This window comes from Spinacia oleracea, chromosome 3, assembly GCF_020520425.1.
Source record: "Spinacia oleracea cultivar Varoflay chromosome 3, BTI_SOV_V1, whole genome shotgun sequence".
Lineage (NCBI taxonomy): Eukaryota > Viridiplantae > Streptophyta > Magnoliopsida > Caryophyllales > Amaranthaceae > Spinacia > Spinacia oleracea.
In genome coordinates this window covers 45,823,196-45,830,492 of record NC_079489.1, presented here as the reverse complement: position 1 = coordinate 45,830,492, position 7,297 = coordinate 45,823,196, and positions in this window count along the sequence as shown.

The window sequence follows — 7,297 nt, the reverse complement described above, 5'->3', positions numbered from 1 at the left end:
AGGCTTTCAAAAATGTGGGGAAAATGTGAGACATTAAAGGGTATTTATAGGCTTGAACCCTTGGGAGGTTTTAAGGAAACCACCTTGAAGCTTCCTTAACTTAAATTGGGCTTTGGGTTAGAATTGAATGGGATATTGCATCACTCACTTGAGTTCCTTATAAAAATTAGTTTAAGCTTTGGAATGATTCCAATCGTTTTAATTTCAAAACCCAAGTAAATTCTCAACTTGAAAATTAAGTTTACTTTATAATTAATTAAAATAATAAACATTTTTAATTAATTAAATACATTTAAACGTCTTATTTAAATACGATTTAGATTCTTAAATTCCCTAAATGCTTTATAAATATAATAAAATATATTTATAATTGCTCCAAAAATACGAGGTTTTATTTTAAAACCAATTTCTAACTCCAAATAAGGAATTACTAAATTATTACCGCCACCGTGATAAAGGCTAAGGCTATTACCAGAATTACGCAGCAGAATTAATCAACTTTTAAAACAATAATATAGTTAATGGCCTCCATACAAGTTGGAACCAAAATGGCCCAAACCAAAATACTTTAAACAAAATCCATTAACTGACTAAAAACGTTAAAGGCTAGACTAGATGAAATAATTAGAGTTTAGAATAATGCAAGTACAAAAACTCTCTCAATCAACCCATTAAAGATTACTTGTCCTGTAAGTCACGTCTAAACAAACCTATTATTGATGGATTACTCCCCAACAATGCAAATGATGGATCATCATAGGGTCATTAAGGCAAAGGTCATGACCAAAACACAAAGCACCTAATGAGCGAACGCTGAGTACAAACAAGCTAGAATGAAATCCTATATCTATCATGCTTCATTCCAACAATAAATTAAATCACATTCGAGAGCCAATTAAGTAACCAATTATCATGAATACAAGACTTGACTCTTGACACAACTCTTTACTCATGGATTGATTAGAATAAGCTTCGAACGGGCCCTAAAGAAATATCCATTACGGAAGAGTGTTGGGAGCAAACCAAGCACTAAAATAAATATCCATTACGGAAGAAAGTAACCATGTCGGACTATACCGACGGAATCCCAGCGCATAAAAGAATGAAATAACGTCTTGTATCATTCGTAGAAGTACAAGCCCCTTGACAAGGTACTCCCCCCATTGTTCATACTCAAGGTATCTACGTTCCAAGAGTTTTGAAGCTTGTTCTGGTTGCACTTTACGTTTATTAACATTTTATTCACAAAGCCCACTCAAGACATAAACAAGCAAATCATTTAATAAACAACCAACCAAACAATGCTCCTTTTTAGTTCATTAGGACTTGTGATCAAACATTCAAGACTCAAGTGAAATTACTCCCATTGTCCCTTCTCAACATACTGTTGAGTTCCACGACATGCCTGTTAACATGCGGGTTGTGCACTAGGCACGAATAATCATTAATTCAATCCATCTTGGCTCATTCTATATATGCGGTGGCTAACGTGATTGTACCCTTCATATGTGCTTAATAAACATGACTCGAAAGTGGACCCTACATATGAGGTGGCTTACATGATCATACCCTTCATATGTGGTAAATAACAATGGTGCAATTAGGAAAAATATACTTGGCTCATAAGATGCTAGACATTATGTACAATAGCATAAATCATTCCTTGCATGCGAATAAACCATACATGCAAAACTATACTTGGACAACATTCTTGTTATTTGAATTCAACAAACATACCAATCATAACATGCTTGCTCACATATTCAAACATGATTCCATAATTATTCGAAGTACATGAATAACAATATAAAATCACCACATGAATTCCCATGAAAATAAGGTAGTCACCCTGGACTTGCACGTACCTTGAATTCCTAAGTACGGGGGCCACTTTGTTATTCAATCCACTAAACTAGAAATCTCTTCCTATCATTAAAATAATAAAACTTAATTATTATCCACAATTCATTAAATTTCCAGCAACTTTATTAAGTTTTAAAATGCTTTAATTAATTAGAAATTAAACGTTAATCGATAAAATAATGACTCCAATTAACCGTTTAAAACCCTAGCATGAAATTTGACTATTTTCATGCTTAAAACCATTAAAAATTGACACTCTAGGTCTCAAAACAAATCTGAATTTTACATTTGATTACCATAATTAAAATGGTCATCTAATTATGTTAACCAATTAGCCATAAGGTTTAAGCCAAAACCCTAAATATAAATCATCAATAAAATCATTAAAAACCCTTAAAGATTGAAGCTTTATTTAATAACCAAATCTGAAAATTAATATCCTTCAGTAAAAAAAAGTCCTCAACATTCTAATCATCAAAATCCTCAACTTTGGTGTACATAACTAATCCCAACTACAAAAATAATCAAAATCCATCATCAAACATAAAAAAAAATCCAAACATTAAAATAGAGATGGTTAGGAAGAAGAGAAATCATACCAAGTCGGCTTATAGCACTACACGAGTAATTAGTTGATGTAACCGGGCGCAAAACTAGAATGAGTGGGGAGATGGTGCACAGCAACAGCAGCAGCGTGGCTGCTTGAGTATTTGCGGGCAGCAGCGCGCACGTGAGGAGAGGGAGGGCTGGCAGGGCGCAGCGATTGGCGCGGGGACACGCATCCACACAATAACGATGGCAAGAGGGGCACTGAGGGACGCATCGACGTGGGAGCAAGCTGGGCGCACGCAAGAGGGAAGGGGAGAGAGAGAAAAGAAGGAGAGAAAGAGAAAAACTTGGAGAGGAAGAAAGAAAATAGGAGAATTTTGAGAGTTTCAAGAATGTGCAGAAATGTGAGACATTCAAGGGTATTTATAGGCTTGAACCCTTGGGGATTAGGTTTTATGGAAACCTCCTTGAAGCTTCCTTAACTTAAGTTGGGCTTTGGGTTAGAATTGAGTGGGCTATTGAATCACTCACTTGAGTTCCTTATAAAAATTTGTTTAAGCTGTGGAACGATTCAAATCTTTTTAATTTCAAAACCCAAATAAATTCTCAACTTAGAAATTAAATTCAATTTATAATTAATTAAAATAATAAATAATTTTAATTAATTATATACATTTAAATGACTTATTTAAATACGATTTATATTCGTAAAATCCCAAAATGCTTTATTAATATAATAAAATATATTTATAATTGCTTCAAAAATACGAGGTATTACAGTTAGGAGATGCCTATCATATTGCACTTTGTATATTGGTATAAATACTGGTGGCATAGATTAATAAAACTAAGCCTTGATCAAATCTTTACATCACTCGATCTGGCGTGAGGAGATCGAAGATTAGAGAAATTGCCAGGTGGTTTAATCTACTTTGCGGCCTTTCCTGCCCGACCCTCTAGGCGGGAGCTTTTTTGTGTGACTTATGACATGCCACTATTGTTTTTGTATGCTTTTATTTGTTAAAATCAGAGAGGCAGTGTCATTTTTTGTATGATTGCTGTGTTTGAATTTTCTTTTTCTAGGAAAGTACTTAATGTAGGCAATGGCAGATTTAGAGGTAACCTTCCATAGCTAATGCTGATCTACTGCTTCCAAATGAGTAATAAATCCATTTGGTCGTTACTGAACCCTAAGAGCATCTCCAATGGCAAGATAATTTGACAATTAGCTTGTTATGCCACATAAGATTTGAACCTATTTCATTTTCTAGCTAATTTGTGCTCCAATGTCTTACAACTAGCCTGTTATTTAAATTAGTCTCACTTGTCAATTAATTGTTTAGCAACTTTTGAGAGCTAGTTGTCAAAGAAATTATCTTGGCTAAACTAATTTATTATTTTCACTATAATGTTCTAGCTATTAGCTTGAAGATTTTATAAATTTCAAGCTAGTCCCTAGATACAACATTGGAGATTATCTTAGTCGCTTAAAGACGACTCTATTAGTAGTCAATTTTATATTTGAATTATGTTATTCGCAGCATTAGCACTTTTATCTTCACTAGAAAATACTTTTATGAGGTACTTTAACTTCTCGAAGTTTATTATCCTCGAAATATTTTCCTTTGTCACCAAAGTGACACTATTAAAGGTCATTTGAGACAAATTTCCTTTATCAATTTCACATTGTGTTTTTTTTGTTATAATCTTTTAGTTCAAATTATCTCAACGGATTTTCTCTCCGGGTCCTTTCTGACTATATAGTCTTTATGTTAAGATCTCACACTGTATGTTGTTAATTGTTCTACTGAAATAATTTTCAGAGTACTTGACTTTAGAATTTACTAGAAGCATAATGCATAATACTATCTTAAAAATTTGGCTAGCAGAACTAGCGGAGTCAAATGTTTAAACAAGGAGTCAGTGCCTATACTGGAGCAGCTGAGCACGCTGCCGAGGGGGGAATTAGCACCCTCAACCCGTATAGAAGTAAAGACACTCAGCTCTTATAAGTACATATTCAATTTTCTAGGGGATAATTCATCAAAAGCCACCACCCGGTGACTAAGAGCTGCCACATTACTACATTACAACATTTCATCCGTATTAAACACAAAGTAACTAAAACAACCAGTTCCATTAGTCAGTCTATAGGTTCTCCAGACATCAACAACATTCATGTACATAAGTACATAACCCAGTAACTTGTCTCCAATGCCACAAGGAAATACCTTGTACTTTTGGGTCCAAATTCAATCATCCAAACATCAAGCATTTTTATCAACTTGTTATTTTATGCACTCTTGCTTTAGTTTTAGAGATAAGATATTACAATTTTCACAAAGTTTTCTGTTTTCTATTGTATGCTAAGAAAGCAATGAGATATAACATTAAAACAACACATTTCAATTAACAAAAGGGGCTAAACCATTGATCCCTGGTATGAATTGCATATAAATGAATGAATCATCAATTATGTAGTGAAAAAATAGTTCTCAGAGACTGAGAGTACAAGCATCACAAATAGTAATATATGGGGATGCTATACTCCCGTCTTTAACAATGGAACACAAAACTTACTTAATTTGATATATAACCCTCCAGATCCCTTGACACCCCTGTTAATTTCAAGTCAAATTACTTCTGTGTATTTGATTTTACAATGCACGTGTATTAGACAGAGTTTCCGAAGAGCCAAGAAACAGTCTTCTTACGCCGAAGTGTTGGTTTTGGTTCAAGATGGAAGTGCCAAATTTAGGGTCAATTTTCATAGACAATTGTTCTGGAATCTAAAGTATCATGAGTAAGTGATTAGGCAGTAAAAGATGGAAGATATTCAAATAGTCAATTATGTATATACAAAGGTAAGGCTGCAAATGCTTGTAAATAGACATGCAATTTTTTTATGATGTATGTTACAGGCTTTCTTACTTAATGAGAAAAATGACGAGCGACGAAGTTTTGGTTTGTATCTCAGGCTTTGTTAACAATTGTGGATTCGGTGATGTTGTGATAAGTATTTCACATGTTCGGAGGCTTCCAAAAACTTGTTATTGTAGTATTAACACTATGTACTGTGGTTGATGTTCTTTTATTGTGCCTCTGATGGCACCTTACATCGTAAACATTTATGGTTATGTATATGTTTATTACATGAAAATCCAACTTTAGTGTAGCATTTATAGCATTTACAATACATCTTGCATTTACCATAAAATGTAAGTGCCCGTTTTTTACAAAATGATTTTACATATCTTGGGAGACTGTGCGCGCTAGTACAGTCCAACAACTAGTTTTAACAAATGTGCTGACCCCAAAAATAAATTGTTGGAATAGTCTATATAAGAACGCGAAATTAAAGCTATATGGAAGAAAACCTCGAACTAAAAGTTTCAAAAAAAGTTTCCCTTGGAAGATCTTACGGAATATTTGGTAAAAAACTTAATGATTGCCAGAAATGGCCTCAGCTTAGAGCTCTCCAACAAGAATACAAATGAGAAGATTCTAAAAGTCCCAACTGTACCTTTCTATCTTATATTTATAGAGGGGTAAATTAGAGATGAAACAACACTATTACAATGGATCTCAAAATTGTCATCAAGAAAACCAAAGGAAGGAGAGAAACCCAGAAAGGGCCAAACGGTGTGGGTAAATTACCACAGTTTAGGGACCACTCGAGGCATGACGCTTGTCCACCTTTTTACCAACTAGCAGGTGATGTGACTTGTCATCTTGCTCCATAGAGTAGCACCTCATGGCATGTTTCTATTGAACTTAGGCGCGCTGGACTTGTTGACTCCATATGATGTCAACCTAATATTAGCCTTTTATAAGAATATTCTGGAACGAATCTCGACCATACACGTATCATTCATAAAAAATGCCTACTAAAGATATCAAAGAAATTAAATGACCTAAATAAGCCCATTATGTCATTCAGTGAATGGCGATTCGATGTGACATGCCACTTGTCCCCTCACTAATGATTAGTCAATTATCCTCTTACTTGGTTTTGGGGCATTCCTCATTAGAACCTAGTACTATATATTCCAACTCCCAATGGACAAGGGGGCACATTCATTTTTTAACTAACTCTTCTACTATTATGCTCTACAAATTATTTACAAATGGTATACAATAAATATTGTAAACCGTAGTAAAAGTTAACATAAAATTCTTAAAAAATTTCCCGATATACGTAAAAGTTATCTATTTTTTAGTGATAAATTTATTCATTTTAATAAAAATAATTCCTTCAAAATCACTAATACTACCTCCGTTTCACAATACTTGCATCATTTCTTTTTTATCGTACGAGGAAACACCTTGGGGAAATTAATTTTAAGGCCTCTAAAAGTGCTTTTTAATGTTACTTAATTATGATTGCCTCTCAAACTGTTGTTTAGCATCATTGAACATTAGGTTACCCCTAAAAGCACTTTTTAGCATTAGTGAAACAATGGTTGCCTCTAAATCTTCTTTTTAGCATCAATGAAACTTAGGTTTCCCCTAAAAGTACTTTTTTAGCATCATTTAAATAATGGTTGCCTCTAAAACATCTTTTTTATAATGAGTGAAACTTATGTTGCCCCTATCACTGAAATTACGATTGCCCCTAAAAGTTTTTTTAGCATTAGTAAAATTAATGTTGCCCCTAAAAGTTCATTGTTAGCAACAATGGTATTGTGGTTGCCTCTAAAACATTGTTTTAACATTACTGAAAGTTAAATTGCCCTAAATGTTATGCTTTTGCATACTGAAGTTTAGGTATCTTTTAAAAGCCTTTTCAACCATTAGTGAAATTCAAATTTCCCTAAAATTTAATTTTAACACAAGTAAATATATACTATGTTCTATATTAAGTATCTTCTATACAATGATCCTA